Source organism: Bactrocera dorsalis, chromosome 6 (genome assembly GCF_023373825.1).
Source record: "Bactrocera dorsalis isolate Fly_Bdor chromosome 6, ASM2337382v1, whole genome shotgun sequence".
NCBI classification, from domain to species: Eukaryota; Metazoa; Arthropoda; class Insecta; order Diptera; family Tephritidae; genus Bactrocera; species Bactrocera dorsalis.
The window spans coordinates 25,892,944-25,909,090 of NC_064308.1; positions in this window are offsets into that span (position 1 = coordinate 25,892,944).

A 16,147-nucleotide genomic window follows, 5' to 3' on the forward strand; every position below is an offset into this window, starting at 1 on the left:
ACGCGCAGCGCATCGGCCCTATGCTTGTCATTTATGTACCGTGCCTGGTCAGTATCAAATGTCATTGTAGTTTTTTTTGTGAGAAGTGTGAGTTTTTTCTCAACCTCCTCATAAAATTGAATAATCGACAATTGTCCTTGCCTTAGCGTTGCCAGCTCTTGTTCGAGCAGATGCAATGGTCGCTTGTCTGAGTATGTAAAATCTAATAACAGCGTCGAAATTAAGGAATGAATGATGCTAAAACTGCATCAGCCGATCCTCTAATTCTGTTGCGAATTATGAGGACAGCTTGGTAGTGTTTCGAACTACCCGCGTAGGCTTTAAATATATCATACGCGGCCATAGCTGCCTGCCGCCAGGAGACATATTGCTCCTGTGAGCCATCGAACTCTGGAAGTGATTTAACTGCATCCAGGCCTTCATGACATTCTACCCCGTCTATAATTTTTATTGGTTCGTAAGTTTTAATTTCAGCAGCTGCCACAGTTGTGGCTCGCAACAGGTTTGTAAGCTGTAATAGCTTGGTTTCAAAGTCTTTCCTTTGTACTTGTAGTGCGGCGCTGACGACCGCATTAATAATTCCCTGCAATGGGTTTCCTCTGGTTGGTGTCTTGATTCCTCTGCCTCCAGGTGATGGTGGTGTTCCTTTCTGCGTGGGCTTACCCTGGTTGAGCGCCAGTTATTTTTGATCTTTAGTTATAACTCCTTTGGGGTAGCGACGGTGTTGTCGACAAGCCAGAGTTATTTTGAAGATGATATTGACAAGCTACTTTCACTTTACTATTATGACTCCTTTGGGGCAGCGACGGTGTTGTCGACTACCCAAAGTTATTTTGAAGATGATATTGACAAGTTACTTTTCACTTTATTATTATGACTCCTTTGGGGCAGCGACGGTGTTGTCGACTACCCAGAGTTATTTTGAAAATGATATTCACGCTTTGAGTTTCATTCTAAAACTGATTTATTTTATAATTCGTAAGCATATTGCTAGCTTAGTATTTTTGCCGTCGCTGCTGCCGTTTGCCCGACGTTATTACTTGCATAGGCACTTCCCGCGCTCATGTATCGAGCTGATCGAATTACTACAGCTGACCAAGCATTTTGTCTTGTTTACATAATTTGGTCGCGCATGAAGTGAACGATGCAGACTGCATGCTTTGCAATTTTTGGCAGCATTCAGTGCGTTAACTACAGTTAACTTATATACGCACCCAATGATGATACAAGCATTATCACCTTTGATCCTTATGAAGATCTGTTCTAGGTTATTGTTCCCAATGGATATAAGCTCAGCTTTAATTATTCGTCTAAAAGCAATCAGGACACCACCTCCTCTCTCGCATCCTGCCGAAGTATCTCTGTCCTTCCTTAGTGTGATATAGGAGCTATCGATGAATTCGTTATTTTGAATAGATGAGTAAAGCCAGGACTCTGTGATACATATTACGTCGTGCGAATTACTTGCTCATGAGGTTAGGAACTCGCTCAGTTTTGTCCATAGACTGGTAGAATACTTGTAGCTGCTTTAGATTTCCTTTCCTCGACGACTTGGCGAAAGTTTGTGTTAAAAATTTTAGGCGTGCCATTCACGTGTTTAAAGGTTTTGTTTTTCACGCCACTTTCATTCAGCAATTTAAGTTTTTCCCTCAGTGATTGCAAATGTGACTGCTGAGCCGGAGTGAGATATGACTTGAAGGAGACTCGTGTGTCAGGATCAGGTTTGGATCTTAGTATACTTCTGGCATAAGTGACAGACTGTGTCTTAATCAGCAAAGGCCTAGACCGATCGGGTGTTGGACGCCCTAGCCTGCGTAGCCTGAACGATTTCATATTGTCATGGAGCTCTTCAGGAATGACTGATGATAACCGTGCTCTATCTTCTTCTAGACGTACTTTACCGTCTACCGCCTTGGATTCGGTAATATTAAATGCGATCACATTGGCTGCCCGCTTCTTACGCTCATTGATCTCCGTGATAACCTCCTCTGGAGGAAGTGAAGAGAATGAACTTAACTTGTCTTCTATTTCCGCAACTCGTTTATCTAAATGTGAGCACTTTTTCGACATAGCCTCGTTCAGTTTATTTATCTCACTCCTTATATCTGAGAGGTTACCGTCAATCGACTGCTTAAATTTATCGAACTTCGACTCACTTTTGCTTGACAGTTTGATGAGTAAATTTTCATATTTATCTGTGACGTCACTGTCAACTAACTTAGAATCTCGCTGGGCATCTGATATCCTTACACTAACCTCGCAAAGACACTTGTCGCACTTCCAAACTGATTCGTTTTTTAATACTTTATTAGCTGTAGCCCTAAATTCTTCGCTGCTGAGTCCGGTACACCGAGCGTGATGCCAGTAGCTGCATTGAGCACATTGAAATTTGCTGGTAATTAGATAGAATTTAGATATTTATGAAAATAAATAAAACAACTAATAAATGATCAGCACAAAATTTAGCACTTGTTGTTTAGCCCAGTGTTGCCACACACACAATGTCGCACCAAACCCATACTTCGACGCATCTACATGAAGTTGAGTTTTACCATTCTGCTTAAAAATTTTCAAAACAGGCTCTTGTGTAAGAGCTGGCTTCAAATCAAGTATTGCTTGTTGCTGCGCTGGACCAATCTGAAATTCTGCTTCTTTCTTCAGTAACTGTGTTAATGGCCTAGCTATTATGGCAAAATTTTGAACAAACTTCCTAAAATATCCCGTCAAACCTAAGAAAGCTTGGACGCCTCTGATATTTTTAGGTCCAACAAATTTTTTGACAGCTTTGATTTTATCTCTTCCAGGCCATACACTACCATTATGAATTTCATGACCCAAAAAACTAATTTTCTCTTTTAGAAATTTGCCTTTGGACCATTTAATTTCCAAACCGAAACTTTGCGCCTTCTGCAGAACAATTTTTACATTCTTCAGACATTCGTCCGCCGTCTGACCAAAAACAACAATATCGTCTACATATAACTCCATGACACCGTCGTTTATCATCTGCCGAAAAATATAGTTTACGTACCACATGAACACTGCTGGCGAGTTACAAAATCCAAACGGTGCCTTAGAAAATTCAAATAAATCATCTCTGGTTACAAATGCAGTATATTTCTGACTACTTTCTTCAATTGGTACGTGAAAGAACCCGTTTTTGAGGTCCATAACCGTAAAGAATTTCGCTGATTGCATCTTCTCTAACACTTCGTCGATGATTGGAACAGGAAAACGATCTTTTAATACAGCAGCATTTAATTTACGATATTCTATGCAAACACGATAACTTCCATCTTTTTTCTTTGCAAGAACAACTTTACTGGCTATGTTTGCGTTGGATTCATGAACTATACCAAGTTTTAACCACTCGTTCACTTGACTCTTGACAACGTCACGCTCTGTTGCAGATAATCGGGTCGGACTTTCATTGAAATTAATAAAATCGTCTTTTGGTATTATTTTCAGCTGAATAGGATGTTCAATCAGATTAACTACAGGATTGTATTCATTAATTAATTTATTAACATCATTTCTATATTGAGGCGGAACATCAATTTCTGGCACCTTTTCTATAATATTAATGTATACGCATTTTAATTCGACCTCTTCTTGTACATTTGTCTTATCGGAGAAAAAATATCCCTTAGCATTAAACTCTAATTGGAAACGTTGAATGAAATCATATCCAACAATAACTTCGTTGTTTATTTTATGATCAGCTACGACAAGAAATGTATGTTCAGTTTTTATATTATCAACTTCAACTTCTAACGATAGCGAACCTTACGCCGCAATCGCAATATTTCCCAAACCATACAATTTCGCAAAACTTTTTTTGTAGGCTGTAATTGCCAAAATTTTTTTCATAAACACATTGCTGCATAAGTGACACATCTGCACCTGTGTCTATTAAACACGAGATGTACTTGTTACTAATTCGCATTCGCTTACTTCGTTTATCACTTGTTAGCATGTTCACCGTTCTCTTCTGATATTCACAATTTTTTGCGATGTGACCATTGCCGTTGCATTTAGAGCATTTTGTTTCTGCCTTACATTCTGCACGTACATATGTGTGTAGATGACCCACAATTGAAACAATGTCTACTTACTGCGCGATTTTCGCCCTCATCGTCTTTAACGTTTTGCGTAAGCTTCGTATAGTTTCTTTTTTGTACTGCGCCACTGCTGCTCTGCTTGTAACTCATTTGCTGTATAATCCCGAAACGCTCTTTTAGTTCTTTAAATATTTTAGAACTATACAATGGATCCGTCCACAATGTAGCGAATAACTACTTCGTCTTCTATCGACCTAAGTGCTGCCAGCTTCCTCATTTGCAGAATATATTCGTAAAAGTTCTCGTCGTTCTTCTTTTGCCTTTGCATTAACTTCTGATGTATGTCAGCACTGTTGAACTTTATGTAGAATTCCTCTTTGATCGCTTCGCACAAAGAATCGAAGTTCGAAACACTCACTATTTCTAGGAACAGTTTTGCCGTTCCTCTCATTTTATTCCTCGCGTTTACATATTTTTGCTTTTCGGTAAGCTCATAAACATCGGCATTCTCGTTGAAATTTTCCAACCACTTTCCAATTGGAATTGTCACGCATCATATTCTAGAAAAATTTTTTCGAATTGGTCGACTGACACGTTTTTGCCTGAGTTCAGCATTTTTAATGACTCTACCAGATCGCTTGAATTTATTCCATTCGTTCGAATTCTGAATTTCGACTTTTCCCGCTGTTTTCTCCATTTCGATCAACTTTAATGAAAATGTTTTCTCTGTATCAACTCCGAGGACACCCTTTTGATTCAATTGAGGATATAAAAGCTGAAACGAAGAAGGCTCTGAGGATTTTTTATTATAGTGAATAACAAGACAAGGAGTAGAACAGAAGAGGGCGGGTCTCACGCCCTATATCTAATCATACGGTAATGTTTTGTTCAACATTCATCGAATGTAATTGCAAAATCGTCAGCTTAAACCCAGTTACTACGTGTAAGAAAACACAGACCTGTTTAATAATACATAAATTGCGAACTCGAAGGTGATTTTACAAAAAAGGCAAATTTTCACGTCTTTCCGTGCTGTCGGTCGTTATGGGCGGACATACCAAAACAGCGTTTCTTTTTTATAAATAAGATTGATTGTTTGCTTTGTTTAACACTTCAAAGATTGTTTGCCGTGTTATCTCTCCTTCACTGGTACAGTAATAAGTCGTAAATTTCGTGCTCAGAGTCAAATTGTTTACTCTTTTCATTCTGTTTTCATTTTTGACTTTTAGTCTGCCAAATGTTTCCTTCCGCATTCCAAAACAGTGCTAAATTTTTTTTCCATAGCGATTGAATACTTTGTTTTAAAAAGCAGCGCTAGGTTATTTATTTGAACTGTCACCTCTGATCCCTTCACTTCCAAAAATTGTATCTGCTTTGTTTGCCTATTCGCAATTATTAAAAATACATGCATCATCAACGCTATCTGAAATATATGTACTTCTACGAAAAGTACGTTTCTGGGTTTTGTGATGGTTTTTCTACTAATGGTATTTCGGTGTCAAACGTACCCTCCGCAGTCACTCCAAGTTTCTGAAACGAGCTTTTTGATTTCCTCGGTATTTGGTCAAAATAGATATATGTACGAGTATACTAATCCTTATACAATATTTTGATATTCAACGCGAAAGAGCCAAAAGCGTCAAGGTGTTGATCCGACCAGGGTTATTTTTTTAAATAAAAAAATTAATATGTGAAAAACCAAAAATGTGTTACTTATTTCCTGTCATTGGGGTAATATTTGTTTTATTTATTTGTTTTGGTTCTTTTGTAAAATATGTAGATAAGATAACACTGATTGTTTAATAGAACGCATAACAATAACAAAAGGATATTGTGCGTACAAAAATAATTAAGCGAAATTTAATAAAATTAGTTTTGCGCTGTTTACTATAAAATGAATGGGTAGAAACGAATTAGTGAAATTTTAGTTGACACAAATTTAAAAATATAAGTTAAAAAACGGAGGAACACGCATTTAAAATAGTAAAATTTTTGAACTTTAAATGCAAATATCTCATACACCTTACGCCAGCGGCAACTATATGTATATATGTACAGTGACTCACACGTCTAACCGGACGCGTGCATTGCCAATGATGGCACCCTCCAATCATATAGTGAACATTTTAAAAATGATACATATGATACATCAAATTAAAGGAAAAATTTCCTATTTTATTTTTAGAAACTTAAAAATAGTAATAAATTTATTCACTGCGTAAAATTTAGAGAAATAGCTCGCAACATATAAAATTTGTTCCACACAACTAACCGGAAAATTACAAGAAGTAACCTTCTACAAGTAACGATACTTCTGATCGTTGTGGAATTCCACTGGAATAAACACTGAATATTTTTTCAGCATATTAGTAGTTACCGGTAAGTCTGTGAGTAAGCCACACAACAATATGACACCCCCACGTGCTCATTCTTGTATCGAAATTCTGAAGCTAATTATTCAGTTATGGGAAGAAAGAAAAACCATTAACGATATTTCGGAGATTGTGAAAAGAGTTAATTCAACTGTCTTCGATATTATAAAAAAGTTTGAGAAGGAAAATAGGATCAATAATATTAGTAGAGCTGGTCAAGGAAAGAAGCTAACACAAGCCGAAGAAAAGTTTACACTGAAAATTGTTGAAAAAAATCCATTTTCCTCGGCGGAAAATGTAAGAAACATATTGGAAAATGAAAAAGGGAAAAAGGTTTCAGCTGAAGCAATTCGCCGCACACTTAGAAGTTTCGATTTACATGGTACAGCAGTTGTAAAAAAGCCGTGCATACACGAGCTTGATGAGTTTTGACAAAGGGCAAATGGCATAATTTTGATTTAGTAATCATAAAACCGTATTATTACTTCTTTTTCAAGGTTCTTTTCACACACGAAAGCAAGTTTAACTTGCAGGGATCTGATGGCTGAAGTTTTGTATGGCGGCGTCCCAACGAAGCTTACTTGCCAAAACATACTAGGGCAACACTTAAGCACGGTGGTGGGCCAGTAATGGTTTTAGGATGCATATCGGCTAAAGGAAGGGGCAACCTGCATTTTGTGCAAGGTATTATGTATGGTTTCCAATATGTCGACATTTTAAAGGAAATTTTAAAGCAGTCATGTGTCACATTGGGAATTAAAGACAATTTTACAATTTACCAAGACAACGATCCGAAGCACAAATCGGAGATTGCTCGTATTTGGTTAATATACAATTGCCCTCATGTCCTGGGGTCACCTGCCCAATCCCCAGATCTGAACGTTATTGAGCACGTATGACAAGAAGTCAGTCGAAAAGTGTACTAAAGACAGTATTCCAATGTTGCTGGGCTCAAAAGGTCTATTTTGGAGGCTTGGAACACAATACCACCAGAATTTTGTCAAAAACTTGTCGCCTCTATACTAAGGCGACTAGAAGCAGTTTTATCTGCAAAAGGATATGCTACGAAATATAAGTAATCATTAGCTTTTTAAAAAATCCGGTTAGTTGTGTGGAACGAATTTTATATGTTGCGAGCTATTTCTCTAAATTTTACGCAGTGAATAAATTTATTACTATTTTTAAGTTTCTTAAAATAAAATAGAAGATTTTTCCTTTAATTTGATGTATCATATGTATCATTTTTAAGATGTTCACTATATGATTGGAAGGTTCCATCATTGGCAATGCGCGCGTCCGGTTAGACGTGTGAGTCACTGTATGTATATTAAGGAGTTTTTTTGAACTATTCATTTTTTGTCAGTCCCATCATGAAATTTCCTTGAAAATACCCTAAACAAAATTCCCTGAAAATTTTAGCCCTTAATATTAACATAAAGGACTGGACCAAGGCATGTTAAAATTTTCCATTGAAAATACACGACAATCGTGATTTTTTATTTTTAAATTTCTATAGCTCAGAGGCATTTTATGACATCGCTTTGACTTTAGGCACATATTTCTCAGAATTGTACACTCTGCAAAAATGCTCAGTGTGACAAAGTCGAAACTCACACCGGCGAGGTAGTACGGAGCTCTAAAACTGATTTTTCGACGAAATTCGCATTTTTTTGGATATACATATCTCTTAAATGATAAAAGCTATAGAAAAAATGTACATGGCAAACTTGTCCCAGGGTCAAAATCGCTATCATTAATACTTCTCGAGATATTTGGCTTTTTAAGCAAGGCTTTATCGAATTTTCATAGAAAATACGGAAAATTTTACACGTCACTGTCTTGCAGCAGGGTTTCTCCGTACCCTCTTGACTCGTGCTGGCATTGAGTCCAACCCGGGCCCACAGGAAATTTTCTGTTGCGTTTATGCTAATAAGCTCCATCCAAACTCCAACTCTGTCAGGTGTAATACATGCAATGCATGAAGCCATCTTAAGACCTGTTCATGCAGTAAGACACACAGAGAGTGGACCACAAGTTACGTGGCCCCATGTTTCCAACGCACTAGTGCTACTTTAACCTCAACGGCTGTGCAACTTGCACCTAGTTCCCGCATTGCGACGGCACTCCACCAGAGTGGCCAACACAGGACCTTCACAGTCCATAGGAGCTCAAACAGGCAACATGACTCCCATTCTGATCTCTCCTCCCCCAAACTTCAACCCGCTCCAATCCCCGTGCGAGAACCACTCAGCAACTCCTGGTTCCTCCGTTATATGTCCAAACGTTGCATCAGTCATGTACAATTCTTGTACTGGCTGGTGTCACTTCCGGACGTGTTCCGGCCTGTGTACACCACAGTGCGACAACCGCCCCTGTGGGTTCTACAGATCTTTCAATTTAACTGCAACGTACTCCAGAGCGAGATCGTGAAGATAGTTGCACTGATGAACCGGGAACGCGTATCGATAGCTGCGGTCCAAAAACCCAAACTAAACAGCCGCTCAGATCTTCTGACTTGTGCCGGTTTCAACGTTTTACGTAAAAATCGCGACCTAGATAATGGTGGAAGCCTTGCCTGCACATTGCACAACAGCGTGCAATATCCCCTCATCGATGAAGACATCGACCGCAAGGATACTACGAAATTACGAAATATTTAGTATATACATCCCCCCGTTACATGTTGCCCTACAGGATATCAGCCGGATATAGGTACGGTACTTCGTGGTAAAAACCCTTTGGTACTAAGCGACATTAACGCTAGCGGAACAGATAGACGATTCGACACTCTGCACAATGAATGACGAATCCCCCACCAGAATTATTGGCACCTGTAAAAGCTCGCCAGATATTACTATTGCTAGCGGTAGTCTGTTAAATAGCATAACCTGGCGACCTATGCTAACTCTCGCATCAGGCCACTTGCCCATAACTATCTCGACCAAAGCTATCTGGGTCGGCGTCACAAAATTTACTGAGAACACCTTCACCGCTTTACCCATTTCAACGGACGTAACCGTTGGCGAACGTCAATTCCGCAAGGTGATCGCAGCAGCTACCGCTCGCTTCATCCCGGCTAGAAAAAATGAGAAACTTAACCCTAATTTCCCAGCCGAAGCAGCTGTTTTAGCTAATGAGCGAGTTAAATAAGAATAATATCGTATTTATTATTTTATCTATTTGTTGAGTTTAATATCTCCACCTTCACGTTTGATGGTAATACTAAGAACATTTGGCTTGCTTACAACTATTTGTACTATCGACAGAACATTCATGTTGTTCTGTTGTGTTTTATTTTAAGCTGATAAGTATATATGGATAAGTCCTTATATGTTACTGATAATTACAATACATTATTATGTATATATGTCATGATACATGTTTTTATGTTTACAGCTGATATGGATTTTTTGATATATTTGTGTTCGTGAGTATGATAAAGAATATTATCTTCCTTAACTCTCCCATCTGATAAAATGAAATGTCCTCATTTCAAAGCCGCTGTGTTTAGAGTCGCTGTACTTACATATCATTAACATTAATATGCCTTTACTGAGGCGTATATAAATAATCCTAATATTATTACTAAAAGAATAGAATAGTAAAAATTGTAAAGGGCGTTCCTTAACAGGAATTAGGTATTTGTACATTTTTTGTATATTAGAAAATTTATAATTCGATTCGATTTTGAAAGAGGAGTAAATTGTAAATAATATTATAATACCGCCGTATATGCTGTAGCCTGTCTTCGAATGCTGTCCTTATGGATAATTTTTCCTCTCTCAGTTGCACCGCGTTCTTCTTTTACAGTATGTTTGTGATATTTATTGGCGCTTTTATTCCGTCTGTCCGTTCGGGTATAAATTAATTATCTGACTTAAATGTAATTGTCTTTCTATCTGTTCAAAATTGAACATGTTCAATGCTTCAAAAAGGCGAAATATATTAATATAATAACATTTAGACATTTTTATATTCTTTACAAATGTTAAATAAGATAAGAAATTTTCTAGCTGCGAGTATTGTAATAAATAATACAGTTCATACATGCATACATACATACATATTAAATATCTATGTTCAAATATACGGAACATACATACATGCACATATACATCAGAGATGTGCATGATTACCATTCAAATGACATTTATATCGGTATTCTGCTTGAGACGATTGTCTCATGTCTTTAATTGTCACAATAGTAATTTAGTGATTCTGTTAGTCAGGAGTCTCACTTTGGTATTCTGGCAGATACAGTAAAGTAGTCTACTGTATAGTAGTATACTGTATCTGCCAGAATACCAAAATGAGACTCCTGACTAATAGAGTCACTAAATGAAGATTGCGACAATTAGAGACATGAGACAATCGTCTCAAGCAGAATACCGGTATTAGTATTTTGTAAAAATGAAGACTGAGTTAGCACTAGGCATAAACGAACAGCCCTATTCTCATGCCCTCACAAAAATCACCAACCTCACTACAGTGATGTTTCTCACTGTAGTGAGGGTTACCTTATTCTGGCGAAAATTCAAAAGCTCAAATGCTCACTATTCTCACAAATATCTGTGGCGTGTGAAAGTAGCCATCATAATAGAAAACATCAGTGTTTATTTTGTTTTAAATCAATATTTTACATTTTTTAAAAAGTATTTGAGCATGGAGGAACTGTTCTTTGTATATGCAGAAGTCGAATATATCTGTTTTCTGCGTTTCCTGGCGTGTTAGTATTTTTACGGGCATGGCTCTTAGCAAAAATGCGTTGGTAATAGTTATATGCTCTATATGAGCCAATCCTCTGTAAAAATAAATATATGCATATATACATATATGTAAGTTACTTTCTGTCTCTGTACATTTTACTTCCTCTAAGAATGAATAAAAAGACATCTACATATGTTTAAATAATTCATTTTATTTTATTTCATTCTTTTATTTTTTTACATTTTTATTATTACTTATTTAATTATTATATGTATACTAGCTGACCCCGCAGCCGTTGTCCTGCGCGAAATTATATGTTTTGAAATGAAAAGACAAAAATTCATATTTTATTGATAATCATTTATTTTCTATTTGTCTACATTTTTCTTCAATGTAACGCAGCTTGATAAACAAATTTTTTTGGTTTCTGTTCCGGTGCGTAAATGTACAGAGAAGATGGTTTTCCAACTCTTGAGCACGCCACGTATATCTGGCCGTGTGAAAAACATAGCATTTCCAAATGTATGCCACCCACTATGCGACTACTCTGTTGATCGTCATTTTAAATTAAATTTTCACTGGAAATGGAATACTTTTGAACCGAATTGGCAAATCGTTAGAACTCAAAAGAAATCCGTAGAATCAAGCATTCTGTCCCTTATATTTGATAGGTGCATCACAATCAGATTGCGATGATGCGGTGGCATACCAGGCCTCTCCAAAGAATTAACAAATTCCACTGGTAACTCACGGTGTCGTCTTCATTGTCAGACGATCGATCGATTTGTATGATTGCAAGTCTCCTGGAATTTGACTTTGAATTTTCCAGTTTAAGTCAACAACATAGGTATTTGTGGCAGCTAAGATTGCTCGTACACTCAAGGAATCGTACTTACTACAGTTTGGCCAATGTTCGTATAAACATTCGTGATGGGTCCATCTTTCGTGAATTGATAAACGGCATATGGGATTGATATCAGACCATGGGAAGTATCAATCAGTATTGACCCGTTTCCAATTCTTAGCGTATGCAATGTAAAATGTCTTCGGCAATGTAATTTTTGGTCGTATCCCATAACGCGGATTTGAAGGCTGATCATCGCGAAATGTGTGTGAACTTCAGTGGCATTCGTTTTTTGGGTGGATTGTGTAAGTTCATTCTAATGCATTAGTTGAGAAGACACCTGGATGTCCATCTACTGGATGACCCTGCTTTCTGCGTAACAATTTCTTCGATGATGCATCCCATGTATAATATCAACGTATTTCGAATAGAGCAATATTCTCGCAAACGGATCACGGAAGTTGAGGAAAAACTCGCTAATGTTAATTTTGTTGCTGGTGGTGTTTCTGTTGACTGTACTGTATTCTCTGGGTTGAAATAGACTCTTTGGTCATTCCCCAAATTAACTTCGAGACGCACAACAGTCGGAAAACGTTCATGAATTTCAAAAGAAATATCCTACAAAGCACTTTATTTCGGTTCACGTATCGACCGTGTCGTTTAAAACCAATAACCGCCATGTTGCTTCCTATGGTGACGTATTTACAAACGCATTTTATCCATTACACCAAACTACAATACGCAACATTCACATAACTTTTGAATGTGAATTAGACAATAGTGGCGAAAATGGTACGACCCATGTGTTGTCAACTTTGATGTGTTGTTAACTTCGATATTTACGCCGATAAAGTGGATATCCATCATTTCCAGCTGTGTTTCAGAAAAGCACATGGATAATGTTTCGCGCATTTATTGTCAGGCATACAAACCGAAGTGTGATTGTGGTGTCCGCAAGGTCCATGAACCATGTTGGTTTTCATCACTTCATATAATACTGGATCTTTCTCTGCATCATTAATTTCCGCAGAAACGAGTTCATCAATTTGATCTGGTGCGACAACCATCCACCATCCAAAGAAGAATATGTACGTGCGACAAACCTTTCTTTTGCCACTCAACAGAGTACATTTAGCATCTAACAGTACCACATATACCTACCCTACTCCAAGATAAACTCCATGAAACATCGTAACTGTTGTTTGAAAAGTCGTGCTGTGACATCGTGACGATCGCTTGCTTATTGACCGCGATCCATAATTCCGCACGTATGTCACCGCATCCTGGGAGTACTTCTTGCCTTGCCTTGCCTTTGGCTGCCATACTTTGATGGACCGATATTAGGGCGACCTCTTCGTGGCTTCGTAACAAATTTCAATCTGCAATTGACCTCTTTGTGTGAAACGTAAAGTTTTCACTGAATAATTTTTCTTTTGAATAGCCGGAATAAAAAAGTAAGCGACCTAAATTGAACTATTCAAATAATTTACAAATCAAAATATTGAAAAACAAAACAAACAAAAATTGAAAAAAAAATGTTTATGGAAAAAAGATACTTTTTAGAATTATCCTAAAAAAAAGTATTCTCCTTGTTTGGGCGAAGACCTATCCAAATTGGTGGTAATCACCGAAATCGGTCCAGGCGTTCTCTAGTTATAAGCGTAGTAACTAACATCACTTTCTTTTATAGATATTAAGCGATGTGATAAAAACTTGATCCACAGATGTCGTCTTTTTCTTTGGCATCGTTTTGTTTAATACACGTTTACGCCAATTTGAGGTTTGAATATTGGATACTGCGATGGTAGCGCCATCTATCGGTCAAATATTCCAAATTTAAAAATTGATTAAAAATGAAAAAATTATTTAAAAAACATTTTCCAGTGGACCAAATTGTAAATATAAACCATTCCCGAATCTCCTTGAACGTACACACAAAATTTCATGAAAATCGGTCCATTCGTTTAGGAGCAATTCCAGGGCAAACACACGGTCAGAAGATTTATATATATAAAGATATGAAATTATTGTATATATATATATATATATACATATATATTTAAAATTTTCACAATTACTTACATATGCTGATTATCCATTTGTGTGTCCATTTTTGTTTGCTTATTTTTATTAAAAAAGCTTTTTGACAGCAAAAAAGCTTTTTACCTCACGTGGTGACTTTTTTAAGCTTTTCTAAGCTTTTTTCTTATGAGGTTTGAGCAAGAATAGCCTCACAAATTATGCCTCACAAGAAATCTCTCAAATATTTCCTCTCAACTCAGTTGAGAGGTTTTTTCAGAATAGGGCTGTAAACGAAAGCTGTCATTGCATGATTCACCTCAGCGAGTGTTTTGTTACAATATCATTGCTTGCTTATTCTGTAAGCTCAGTTATGAACATACGCAGAGCTTTTTGATTTTATTGTTTATTGTTTTTAATTTTATTTGATACACAGTGCTTAAACATATATATTAACAGAGTGAGAGTATTAATGATAATGTTAAAAAAAAAATAATTAAAAAAATTCTGCCATTTAAAAAAAAAAACAAAAATGTAATACTTCATGTTCAATATTTTTATACCCTGAACTGGGTATATTAAGTTTGTCACGAAGTTGGCAACACCCAGAAGGAATCGTCGGAGACTCTATGAAGTATATATATATAAATGATCAGTATGTCGAGCTGAGTCGATTTAGCCATGTCCGTCTGTCTGTCCGTCTGTCCGTCCGTCTGTCCGTCTGTCTGTATATATACGAACTAGTCCCTCAGTTTTTAAGACATCGTTTTGAAATTTTGCAAACGTCATTTTCTCTTCAAGAAGCTGCTCATTTGTCGGAACGGCCGATATCGGACCACTATAACATATAGCTGCCATACAAACTGAACGATCGGAATCAAATGCTTGTATGGAAAACTTTCACATTTGACAAGATATATTCACGAAATTTGGTATATATTATTTTCTAAAGCAACAATGTAATCTCCGAAGAAATTGTTCAGATCGGTTAACTATAGCATATAGCTTCCATACAAACTGAACACATAGTTACTAACAGAAATGCACCTGTGAAGGGTATTTAGCTTCGGTGCAACCGAAGTTAACGTTTTTTCTTGTTTTATTTAAGAATATATAATATATATTATTATACATACATGTATATATTAGGGTGTGTCATTCTGAGGCAACCTTTTTTTTGAACTGAAAAACAGGCTCAAAACTTTCGAAAATGTGTAAAAAAAGTCACTTAAAAGATGAGCTCTTAATATTAATATTAAGAGGCGCCTATTTCAAATTTTCTGTTTTCCATATAAATTACATGGAAAAAAAATCATTTTTTTTGTGGTGGTTATTGTGCGGAGGTTTTATATGTGCCCCGATAGCTGCCAGTAGGGATGGTAAACTCGATTCCGATTCTACTCGAAAATCGAGTTTTCTCGTAAAATAATCGATTTTTCGGAATCGATCTCCAGTAGTCGAAATCGATTAAGAATCGGTTCTTGACATTCGAAAAATCAATTATTTTACGAGAAAACTCGATTCTCGAGTAGAATCGAGATCGAGTTTACCATCCCTACTTAAAAAACAATACAAAAAAAAAATAAATAAATAAATAAAATAAAATAAATAAATACTAAATGATAAAATTATGAGCCAAAGCGATATCCGCGCCCAGAGACAACGCGAACAAGATGCACGCCGACTCTCCGTCCAGCGCAACAATGCGTACTTTTCGATCAGGTCTCAGAGTGACAGTGAAAGCGTAAGGTCAAACTCATCGTCCACTCTTCAACCTCCTCCAAATTTAAAAGTCCGATCTTGTTTAATGTCAACGATTCCAACGGCAGAGCTCGTTATGGCTGATGTTGTACAAGTACAAGTTGAGGTCGGTGCATGTTCTGACTCTGGCAACAAAAGCAAAGCGCAAGATAAGATAACCCAAACACCTAAAAAAGTGGCTATACAGACCGGAATGGATCGGTACATTACCATAAAGCGAAAGCTTAGTCCTCAAAACCCAGCAAACGCTAAGCAAAAAATAAACCGAGGAAATGCATCTGAGCCATTAAGCACAAATCGATTTGCGCTTTTAAGTGACAACGTTGACAGTGAGAGCAACAAAACTCCTGAGAGTCTTACAAAAGTCACTAACCCCAAACCAC